The sequence below is a fragment of the Triticum urartu genome, chromosome 5A (assembly GCF_056163025.1).
Source record: "Triticum urartu cultivar PI428250 chromosome 5A, HENAU_Tu73, whole genome shotgun sequence".
NCBI classification, from domain to species: domain Eukaryota; kingdom Viridiplantae; phylum Streptophyta; class Magnoliopsida; order Poales; family Poaceae; genus Triticum; species Triticum urartu.
Window position 1 is genome coordinate 3,951,018 of NC_141877.1, and position 12,712 is coordinate 3,963,729.

Sequence of the window (12,712 nt, forward strand, 5' to 3'; positions counted from 1 at the left end):
AATAACTTTATTATTGCCTCTAGGGCATATTTCCTTCAGTTTTGGCAACACGACATTATGCCATGGTCCGGTGACTATTCGAACCGTTTCCTTTAACTAGTCCCACACATAACGCGAGGCAGTTTTTTGACATGTCTTGTCAAAGCAGAGATCGTGTCCCCTTATCATGGGATTCTCATCAATACGGGCATGGGTAACCCAACCGCGCCATCGATTACGGCGCTTGGAGATAAGCGAGTTTTACCAGGCTAGTGGGGACGCATAGTTTCGCCCGCCCATATAAAGGGATAAGGATTCACCTTTTCATCCACGCCTTCTTCCTCCTTTGCTCATCCATTTTCGCACACTCGAGCTCCAGCGCCCAAGTCCGCACTTCCCACCTCAACCTTCTCCAACCATGTCCGGAGCGGGAGGCAGGTGGATGGTCTCCTCCGTCACGGAGGGACACATCAAGAAGCCGAGGAGAGCCGGATACCTTCCCGACGACATCGCGCACCGGCTCCCAGATGAGGGGCAGCTCATCCCCACCCCCAGGCCCCATGAGAGGGTAGTGTTCCTTACCCATTTCCTCCGCGGACTGGGATTCCCTCTCCACCCATTCGCCCGGGGGATCATTTTCTACTACGGCCTGGATTTCCATGATCTGGCCCTGAACTTCATCCTCAACATCTCGGCGTTCATCGTCATGTGCGAGGCCTTCCTCCGCATCAAGCCCCACTTCGGCTTATGGCTGAAGACCTTCAATGTCAAGCCGAAGGTAGTGAGCGGCTGCCAGGCGGAGTGCGGAGGCGCCATGGTGGGCAAGATGCCCAACGTCACATGGCTCGAGGGATCCTTCGTGGAGACCATAAAGGGGCGGCAATCGGGGTGGTTCTACATCACCGAGCCGCGTGACCCTAAATGGGCAGCGGCTCCCCGAGTTCCGATCTGGCATCCCCACGCGGCTCACCTCCTAGCAAGAGAAGGGCCTATCCTGGGGTAGTTCGGGAGAGCTGACCGGACTCCAAACATGTATTCAAAACATGGTGAACAAGAATCTCAAACTCGTCAACGTAGTCCAGGTCATGCTCATCCGCCGGATCCTCCCGTGCCAACAACGGGCTTTCAACTTGTGGGAGTTCGACCCGGCCCAGCACCGAACTCTGAACAGGCTCTTCGACACAACTCACGAGGATGCCTGGAAGGTGCTATTCAAGGGTGCCGAGGTTCCCCCTCCCACTACCGAGGATCGCGGATTCTGCACCGAAGCGCCAAGCCAGCGCGGTAAGCTTTTTTACCTCTCACAGGATACTTTTTTTTTCATAGTTTGACTCTATGCGGGATCTAAGCTCCTGTACCTTTGACAGGACTGGTAGGAGACGGCCGGACAGATCGACTGTCCGGCTCCTTTGCCCAAAGGCCCAACAGACGCTCTCCTGACGAAGATGCTGACTCCGGCTCCTTACAAGGTGCTGGAGAAGACCAAGAAGGCCAAGGGAACCCGAAAGAGTTCCCGACGCCAGGCATCATCGGACTCATCGTCCGATAACTTTGCGATCCACTCCTCCCCCGAAGAGGAGGAGGAAGAAGAAGATGCTCCCCCTTCAGTTGGGGGAGACAAGAAAAGGAAGGCCGCCCCAACTGGGGAGGCGGAAGGGTCCAAGAAGGGAAGGACTCTCCTTCCGGACAGTTCCACCACCGCTGCTAAAGGCGAAGACGAGTGGCTCCTCAGGGCCAAGCCCCTGGTGAAGTCGTAAGTATTCGGATACCAGAGTAACTCATAGCATTCCTTTGTCGCACTGCTTCCCCTAACGCCGAATATGATTATGCAGGCCGCCACAAGCCCGTATCGATGTATCGTCGGACGGCTCCCTGGGCTCATCGGATATGGACATCGATCCACTTCCGACCGCCACCTCCCCTTGCCCTGCGGAAGACGCCGAGGTATTGTCTCAAGAGGCACCGGGTCGAGTGATACGTCTCCGTCGTATCTACTTTTCCAAACACTTTTGCCCTTGTTTTGGACTCTAACTTGTATGATTTGAATGGAACTAACCCGGACTGACGTTGTTTTCTACAGAATTGCCATGATGTTGTTTTATGTGCAGAAAACAAAAGTTCTCGGAATGACCTGAAACTCCACGGAACATCTTAGAAAAAACAATAAAAAATCCTCGCCAAAGATGAAGACCAGGGGGCCCACACCCTTCTCATGAGGGTGGGCCCCCCTAGGGCGCGCCCCTACCTCATGGGCCCCCTGGAAACCCTCCGATGCCAACTCCAACTCTATATATTTGCTTTCGGAGAGAAAAAATCAGAGAGAAGAAATCATCGCGTTTTACAATATGGAGCCGCCGCCAAGCCCTAAAACCTCTCGGGAGGGCTGATCTGGAGTCCGTTCGGGGCTCCGAAGAGGGGGATTCGTCGCCGTCGTCATCATCAACCATCCTCCATCACCAATTTCATGATGCTTACCGCCGTGCGTGAGTAATTCCATCGTAGGCTTGCTGGACGGTGATGGGTTGGATGAGATTTATCATGTAATCGAGTTAGTTTTGTTAGGGTTTGATCCCTAGGATCCATTATGTTCTGAGATTGATGTTGCTATGACTTTGCTATGCTTAATGCTTGTCACTAGGGCCCGAGTGCCATGATTTCAGATATGAACCTATTATGTTTTCATGAATATATGTGAGTTCTTGATCCTATCTTGCAAGTCTATAGTCACCTACTATGTGTTATGATCCGGCAACCCCGAAGTGACAATAATCGGGACCACTCCCGGTGATGACCATAGTTTGAGGAGTTCATGTATTCACTATGTGCTAATGCTTTGTTCCGGTTCTCTATTAAAAGGAGGCCTTAATATCCCTTAGTTTCCAATAGGACCCCGCTGCCACGGGAGGGTAGGACAAAAGATGTCATGCAAGTTCTTTTCCATAAGCACGTATGACTGTATACGGAATACATGCCTACATTACATTAATGAATTGGAGCTAGTTCTGTGTCACCCTATGTTATGACTGTTACATGATGAACCGCATCCGGCATAATTATCCATCACTGATCCGGTGCCTACGAGTTTTCCATATACTGGTTTACGCTTATTTACTTTCCCGCTGCTACTGTTACAATCACTACAAAATACCAAAAACACTACTTTTGCTGTCTTTACTTTTGTTGCCGCTACCACCACTATCATATTACTTTGCTACTAAACACTTTGCTGCAGATACTAAGTTTCCAGGTGTGGTTGAATTGACAACTCAGCTGCTAATACTTGAGAATATTCTTTGGCTCCCCTTGTGTCGAATCAATAAATTTGGGTTGAATACTCTACCCTCGAAAGCTGTTGCGATCCCCTATACTTGTGGGTTATCAAGACTAATTTCTGGCGCCGTTGCCGGGGAGCATAGCTCTATTCTTTGAGTCACTTGGGATTTATATCTGCTAGACACTATGAAGAACTTGAGAGATACAAAAACCAAGATCTATCCCTCAACTACAAGGGGAGGTAAGGAACTGCCATCTAGCTCTACACTTGATTCACCTTCTGTTATGAGTAAGTTTGCGACACCTACATCTGCTTCTGCTATTCGTTCTGATATGTCGCATGTTATTGATGATGCCACTTCTGCTATGCATGATACTTGTGATGAAACTGCTTCTATGCCTGGTACTACTATGCCCCTTGGTGAATTTCTTGATGAACAAATTACTAGGGCTAGAGAAAAAGAAATTATTGAATCTGAATACAATGATGATAGTGATGATGAAAATATGCCTGTTATTCCTGAGGGTTATCTTTTTGATATGGAATCTTCTGCCGCTATTTTAGCTTGCAAAGATAGATATGAGCTTAAGAGGTTATTAATTAAATGGAACAAAGAATCACTTAGAGATAAAATGAAACCCGACCCTGCTTTTGCTACTTCACCTATATGTGTTCCTGATAAGGATTATGAATTCTCTGTTGATCCTGATATAATTACTTTGGTTGAATCTGATCCGTTTTATGGCTATGAATCTGAAAATGTTGTGGCACATCTTCCTAAGTTAAATGATATAGCTGCCCTGTTCACTAATGACGAGGGATCGCGTTAATTCTATATACTCAAAATATTTCCATTCTCATTAAAGGGTGATGCTAAGATATGGTTTAATTCTCTTCATCCTGGTTGTGTGCGTAGTCCCCAGGATATGATTTATTACTTCTCTGCTAAATATTTCCTTGCTCATAAGAAACAAGCTGCTTTGAGGGAAATATACAACTTCGTGCAAATTAAAGAAGAGAGTCTCCCACAAGCTTGGGGGAGGCTTCTCAAGTTACTTAATGCTTTACCTGATCATCCTCTTAAGAAACCTGAAATACTTGATATCTTTTATAATGGAGTAACTGATGCTTCCAGAGATTACCTGGATAGTTGTGCTGGTTCTCTTTTCAGGGAAAGAACACCGGATGAAGCTGAAATCCTATTGAATAATATGTTGACAAATGAAAATAATTGGGCACCTCCTGAGCTAGCTCCTGAGCCAACTCCTGAGCCTATTCTTAAACCAACTCCGAAGAAGAGAGGTGTTCTATTTCTCAGTCCCGAAGATATGCAAGAGGCAAATAAATCTATGAAAGAAAAAGGTATTAAAGCTGAAGACGTTAAGAATTTACCTCCTATTGAAGAAATACATGGTCTTAATAGACCGCCTGTTGAAGAAACATATGATCTCAATTCTTTATTTACTGAAGAACCTCCTGAACCCGATATCCCGACACAGGTAGTAAAGGTAGATTCTCTCTATAGATATGATAAAGCTGAAGTCCCTCCTACTAAAATTGCTAGTCAGTGCTTGGATGAGTTTGATAACTTTATGTTTAAGCAAGACGACCTCAATGCTTATTTTGGTAGACAATTAAAAGAAAATGCTTATATGATTAGACGCTTGGGTGATTATATGGCAAATATTAAAGGTGAACTTTAACTTGTTAGCAAACATGCTTCTATGTTTACCACTCAAGTAGAACAAGTACTTAAGGCTCAAAAAGAAGTGCTTAATGAAATGAATAGTAAAAAAATGATTATGCTGTTAGAGTGGCTACTAGAATTGGTAGAATGACTCAGGAACCTTTGTATCCTGAAGGCCACCCTAAGAGAATCGAGCAAGATTCTCAAAGAAATAATATTGATGCTCCTAGTTCTTCTAAAAAGGAGAAGAAGAAAAATGATAGAACTATGCAAACTTCTAGTGAACCTATTGCTGAACCACATGATAATCCAAATGATATTTCTATGTCTGATGCTGAAACACAATCTGGTAATGAACATGAACCTAGTAAAAATATTAATGATGATGTTCATGATGATGCTTAACCTAGTAATGATAATGATTAAGAAATTGAACCTGCTGTTGATCTTGATAACCCACAATCAAAGAATCAACATTATGATAAAAGAGACTTTGTTGCTAGGAAACATGGTAAAGAAAGGGAACCTTGGGTTTAGAAACCCATGCCTTTTCCTCCGAAACCATCGAAGAAAAAGGATGATGAGGATTTTGAGTGCTTTGCTGAAATGATTAGGCCTATCTTTTTGCGTATGAGATTAACTGATGTGCTCAAAACAAATCCTTATGCTAAATATATGAAAGATATCATTACTAATAAAAGAAAGATACCGGAAGCTGAAATTTCCACCATGCTTGCTAATTATACTTTTAAGGGTGGAATACCAAAGAAACTCGGAGACCCCGGAGTACCTACTATACCTTGCTCCATTAAAAGAAATTATATTAAAACTGCTTTATGTGATCTTGGAGTTGGTGTTAGTGTTATGCCTCTCTCTTTATATCGTAGACTTGACTTGAATAAGCTGACACCTACCAAAATATCTTTGCAAATGACTGATAAATCAACTGCTGTACCTGTCAGTATTTGTGAGGATGTGCCTGTTGTGGTTGCAAACGTTACCATTTTAACGGACTTTGTTATACTTGATATTCCCGAGGATGATAGTTTGTCTATTATTCTTGGAAGACCTTTTCTTAATACTGCAGGGGCTGTTATTGATTGCAACAAAGGCAATGTCACTTTTCATGTTAATGGTAATGAGCATACGGTACACTTTCCAAGGAAACAACCTCAAGTTCATAGTATCAACTCTATTGGAAAAATTCCATCGATTATATTTGGAGGTTTTGAATTTCCTCTTCCTACTGTCACGAAGAAATATGATAATTCTTATTATTGGGGATGTGCATATCCCCGTTGAGGTAACTTAGTGTTATTCGGAATTTCTCCGGTTTCATGATTATTGGAATGAGTTTGTTAACAAGACTTGATCAACCTTGTTAGTGGATTCTTTTTGATGACCATGAGATGGATGAAACTAGAAGCACAAACATCTGTACCCTCTCTATACTTTCTGTTAATTAGTAGAAATAAAGTAAAAATAGTATTTTTCTATCTGTTTCCTGACTTATCCGTGCAATATAAAAATATCCCGAAAATAAAAGTCCTCAGAATGCCATGCCAATTTAATATGATTTTTTCAGGAATATTTGAGGATTTTTAGTGCAAAAATTACCGCGGGAGGAGCTGCCACCTCGCCACGAGGGTGGTGGGCGCGCCCCCTGCCTCGTGGGCCCACGGTGGCCCTCCTCCACTTATCCCAGCACCCATCTTCTTCCTCTGTCTCACACAAACCCGAAAAACCAACTCAAGCACGAGTTCCTGCCACTTTTGCTATGATTTTTGATCTCCTTGCTCAAAGCACCTCTCGCAAAACTGCTTGGGGAGATTGTTGCTTGGTATGTGACTCCTCCATTGGTCCAATTAGTTTTTGTTCTAGTGCTTTATTCTTTGCAAATTTTTGCTGCATAGGTGACCATGTTCTTAAGCTTGCATGTCAAATTTATATGGTTCCAAGTAGTTCTAATGCTTGATTTAGGCTCTAGGCACTTGTAGGAGTAGTTGCTATCAGTTTTATTGAAGTTGGTTCACTTTTGTTCGAAGTTACTAAAAATTTCAGAATTTTTCAGAGAAAAACAATATGCTTAGGAAGATGTTCCAAGGTGGTTCCTCTAAGAAGCAAGGACCCAGGATTGCTATGCGCGATGCTGACGAGGATCCACCAAGAGATGCTCCAGTACGGCCTTGTGAATGGCCGTCGGAAAATTTGATGGACCGTGCGGGAATTAAAGAAGAATTCAAAGCATATTTGCGCAATGCCGGTCTTGAGAATTTTGAGGCTAACAAATGCCCCCAGTATCATGATCTCACAAGTTCATTTGTGAGGAGGTTTGAGTATTCATCTTTGCGTAATTCTCCTTCAGTCATGTTTGATCTTTATGACAAATCTTATACCATGGACTTAGAGGATTTCACTTCTGCTTGCAAACTTCCATCATGGGGTAGTGTTAGGGATCCCCCCTAAATCTGAATTTAGAAACTTTCTTGCTAGTATAACTGTGGGGGAATCTAGAGATATAACGCAGGCTACCATAGGGAGCATTCACTTTCCTACTGTCGGTGTCAAAACCGGCGGATCTCGGGTAGGGGGTCCCGAACTGTGCGTCTAGGTCAGATGGTAATAGGAGGCAGGGGACACGAAGTTTTACCCAGGTTCGGGCCCTCTTGATGGAGGTAAAACCCTACGTCCTGCTTGATTAATATTGATGATATGGGTAGTACAAGAGTAGATCTACCACAAGATCAGAGAGGCTAAACCCTAGAAGCTAGCCTATGGTATGATTGTTGTTCGTCCTACGGACTAAAACTCCCCGGTTTATATAGACACCGGAGAGGGCTAGGGTTACACAGAGTCGGTTACAATGGTAGGAGATCTACATATCCGTATCGCCAAGCTTGCCTTCCACGCCAAGGAAAGTCCCTTCCGGACACGGGACGAAGTCTTCAATCTTGTATCTTCATAGTCCAGGAGTCCGGCCGAAGGTATAGTTCGGCCATCCGGACACCCCCTAATCCAGGACTCCCTCAGTAGCCCCTGAACCAGGCTTCAATGACGACAAGTCCGGCGCGCAGATTGTCTTCGGCATTGCAAGGCAGGTTCCTCCTCCAAGTACTTCATAGAAGATTTTGAACACAAGGGTAGTGTCCGGCTCTGCAAAATAAGTTTCCACATATTGCCATAGAGAGAATAACATTTACACAAATCTAATCTGCCGACGTATTCCGTAGCGTGACATCACACCACGGCCAAGTCTTTATTCGAATCGTTTTACTGTCCCACCTCAGCGCGTTTAGCGAGGCGGTTTCCTTGGCACGTCTTGTTAAAGCAGAGATCGTGTCCCCTTATTCCGGGATTCTCATCAATACTGGTGTGGGTAACCCAACCGCGCCATTGACTGCGGCGCTTGGGAGATAAGCGAGTTTTACCAGGCTGGTGGGGGCGCATAGTCGCGTTTGCCCATATAAGGGGATAAGGATCCACCTTTTCATCCACGCCTTCTTCCTCCTTTGCCTATCCATTTCCGCGCACTCGAGCTCCAGCGCCCAAGTCCGCACACCCCACCTCAACCTTCTCCAGCCATGTCCGGAGCGGGAGGCAAGTGGATGGTCTCCTCCGTCACAGAGGGACACATCAAAAGACTGAGGAAGGCCGGATACTTGTCTAACGACATTGCGCACCGGCTTCCCGAAGAGGGGCATCTCATCCCCACCCCTAGGCTCCATGAGAGGGTGGTGTTCCTCCCCCATTTCCTCCGCGGACTGGGCTTCCCTCTCCACCCATTTGTCCGGGGTCTCATGTTCTACTATGGCCTGGATTTCCACGATCTGGCCCCAAATTTTGTCCTCAACATCTCAGCGTTTACCGTCGTGTGCGAGGCTTTCTTTCGCATCCGCCCCCATTTTGGCCTATGGCTCAAGACTTTCAATGTCAAGCCGAAGGTGGTGCATGGCACCCAAGCGGAGTGCAGAGGCGCCATGGTGGGCAAGATGCCCAACGCCCTATGGTTCGAGGTCTCCTTCATGGAGTCCCTAAAGGGGTGGCAGTCGGGGTGGTTTTACATCACCGAGCCGCGCGACCCTGAATGGGTCGCAGCCCCCGAGTTCCGATCCGGACCCCCTACGCAGCTCGCCTCCTGGAAAGAGATGGGCCTGTCGTGGGGTAAAAAAGGAGAGCTGACCGGACTCCAAACATGTGTCCAAACCCTGGTGGACAGGAATCTCAAACTTGTCAACGTAGTCCAGGTTATGCTCATCCGTCGGATCCTCCCGTGTCAACAACGGGCTTTCAACCTGTGGGAGTTCGACCCGACGCGGCACCGAACTCTGAGCAGGCTCTTCGACACGACATACGAAGATACCTGGAAGGTGCTTTTCAAGGGCGCCGAGGCCCCCGCATCCGCTACCGAGGATCGCGGATTCAGCATGCAGCGTCACGCTCGTGCGGTAAGCTGTTTTCACCTTTTACAGGGTATTAGTTTTTCATAGTTTGACTCCATGCGGGATCTAAGTTCCCTTACCTTTGACAGGATTGGCAGGAGACGTCCGGACAGATCAACTGTCCGGCTCCTTTGCCCGAAGGCCCAGCGGACGCTCGCTTGGCGAAGCTGCTAGTTCCGGCAACTTACGTGGTGCCAGAGAAGAAGGCCAAGAAGAAGGCCACGGGGACTCGAAAGAGTGCCCGGCGCCAGGAGGTGTCGGATTCACCATCCGATGACTCCAAGGCACACTACTCCCGCGAAGACGAGGAGGAGGAAGAAGAGACCTCTCCCCCTCCAGCGGGGGGAGAGAAGAAAAGGAAAGCCGCCCCAACTGGGGAGGCCGAAGGGTCCAAGAAGGGGAAAACCCTTCCTCCGGACGGCTCCACCAACGCCGACGATGGCGATGAGGATTGGCCGCACAGGGCCAAGCCCCTGGCGAGATCGTAAGTGTCCGGGTACCAGAGTGATTCATAGTATTCTTCCATTGCACATCCTTCCCTTATGTCGAACATGTTTATGCAGTCCACCCAAAGACCGGCTCGACGTGTCGTCAAGCGGTTCCCTGGATTCATCAGATGTGAATTCTCTTCCGACGGCTACCTCCCCCCACCCTACGGACGACGCCGAGGTGCTGTCCCAACAGGTTCCAAGCCAGGAGGAGGTGGTCCTGGAGGCGCCGCAAGGCGACCTCCCGGACTCCAGGCGCGAAGGGGATAAAACCCCCAAGGGCTCCGAGTCCTGCCTTGAGCCGAACACCGCGCCGGAACCTTCAATGGTTCCGGACTCCAGTAGGCGGCCTCCTTCCAAGAGGACTGTCGGTGTCAAAACCGGCGGATCTCGGGTAGGGGGTCCCGAACTGTGCGTCTAGGTCGGATGGTAACAGGAGGCAGGGGACACGAAGTTTTACCCAGGTTCGGGCCCTCTTGATGGAGGTAAAACCCTACGTCCTGCTTGATTAATATTGATGATATGGGTAGTACAAGAGTAGATCTACCACGAGATCAGAGAGGCTAAACCCTAGAAGCTAGCCTATGGTATGATTGTTGTTCGTCCTACGGACTAAAACTCCCTGGTTTATATAGACACCAGAGAGGGCTAGGGTTACATAGAGTCGGTTACAATGGTAGGAGATCTACATATCCGTATCGCCAAGCTTGCCTTCCACGCCAAGGAAAGTCCCTTCCGGACACGGGACAAAGTCTTCAATCTTGTATCTTCATAGTCTAGGAGTTTGGCCGAAGGTATAGTCCGGCCATCCGGACACCCCCTAATCCAGGACTCCCTCAGTAGCCCCTGAACCAGGCTTCAATGACGACGAGTTCGGCGCGCAGATTGTCTTCGGCATTGCAAGGCGGGTTCCTCCTCCAAGTACTTCATAGAAGGTTTTGAACACAAAGGTAGTGTCCGGCTCTGCAAAATAAGTTTCCACATATTGCCATAGAAAGAATAATATTTACACAAATCTAATCTGCTGACGTATTCCGTAGCGTGACATCACCCCACGGCCAAGTCTTTATTCGAATCGTTTTATTGTCCCACCTCAGCGTGTTTAGCGAGGCGGCTTCCTTGGCACGTCTTGTTAAAGCAGAGATCATGTCCCCTTATTCCGGGATTCTCATCAATACGGGTGTGGGTAACCCAACCGCGCCATTGACTATGGCGCTTGGGAGATAAGCGAGTTTTACCAGGCTGGTGGGGACGCATAGTCGCGTCCACCCATATAAGGGGATAAGGATCCACCTTTTCATCCACGCCTTCTTCCTCCTTCGCCTATCCATTTCCGCGCACTCGAGCTCCAGCGCCCAAGTCCGCACACCCCACCTCAACCTTCTCCAGCCATGTCCGGAGCGGGAGGCAAGTGGATGGCCTCCTCCGTCACGGAGGGACACATCAAAAGACCGAGGAAGGCCGGATACTTGTCTAGCGACATTGCGCACCGGCTTCCCGAAGAGGGGCATCTCATCCCCACCCCTAGGCCCCATGAGAGGGTGGTGTTCCTCCCCCATTTCCTCCGCGGACTGGGCTTCCCTCTCCACCCATTTGTCCGGGGGCTCATGTTCTACTATGGCCTGGATTTCCACGATCTGGCCCCGAATTTTGTCCTCAACATCTCGGCGTTTATCGTCATGTGCGAGGCTTTCTTCTGCATCCGCCCCCATTTCGGCCTATGGCTCAAGACTTTCAATGTCAAGCCGAAGGTGGTGCGCGACACTCAGGCGGAGTGCGGAGGCGCCATGGTGGGCAAGATGCCCAATGCCCTATGGCCCGAGGGCTCCTTCGTGGAGTCCCTAAAGGGGTGGCAATCGGGGTGGTTTTACATCACCGAGCCGCGCGGCCCTGAATGGGTCGCAGCCCCCGAGTTCTGATCCGGACCCCCTACGCGGCTCACCTCCTGGAAAGAGACGGGCCTGTCGTGGGGTAAAGAAGGAGAGCTGACCGGACTCCAAACATGCGTCCAAACCCTGGTGGACAAGAAGCTCAAACTTGTCAACGTAGTCCAGGTTATGCTCATCCGCCGGATCCTCCCGTGTCAACAACGGGCTTTCAACCTGTGGGAGTTCGACCCGGCGCGACACCGAACTCTAAGCAGGCTCTTCGACACAACGTACGAAGATGCCTGGAAGGTGCTTTTCAAGGGCGCCGAGGCCCCCGCATCCGCTACCGAGGATCACGGATTCAGCACGCAGCGTCGCGCTCGTGCGGTAAGCTGTATTTACCTTTTACAGGGTATTAGTTTTTCATAGTTTGACTCCACACGGGATCTTAAGCTCCCTTACCTTTGACAGGATTGGCAGGAGATGTCCGGACAGATCAACTGTCCGGCTCCTTTGCCCGAAGGCCCAGTGGACGCTCGCTTGGCGAAGCTACTGGTTCCGGCACCCTATGTGGTGCCAGAGAAGAAGGCCAAGAAGAAGGCCATGGGGACTCGGAAGAGTGCCCGACGCCTGGGGGTGTCAGATTCATCATCCGACGACTCCAAGACACACCCCTCCCGTGAAGACGAGGAGGAGGAAGAAGAGACCTCTCCCCCTCCAGCGGGGGGAGAGAAGAAAAGGAAGGCCGCCCCAACTGGGGAGGCTGAAGGGTCCAAGAACGGGAAAACCCTTCCTCCGGACGGCTCCACCAACGCCGACGACGTTGAAGAGGAGTGGGCGCACAGGGCCAAGCCCCTGGCGAGATCGTAAGTGTCCGGGTACTAGAGTGATTCATAGTATTCTTCCATTGCACATCTTTCCCTTATGTCGAACATGTTTATGCAGTCCACCCAAAGACCGGCTCGACGTGTCATCAA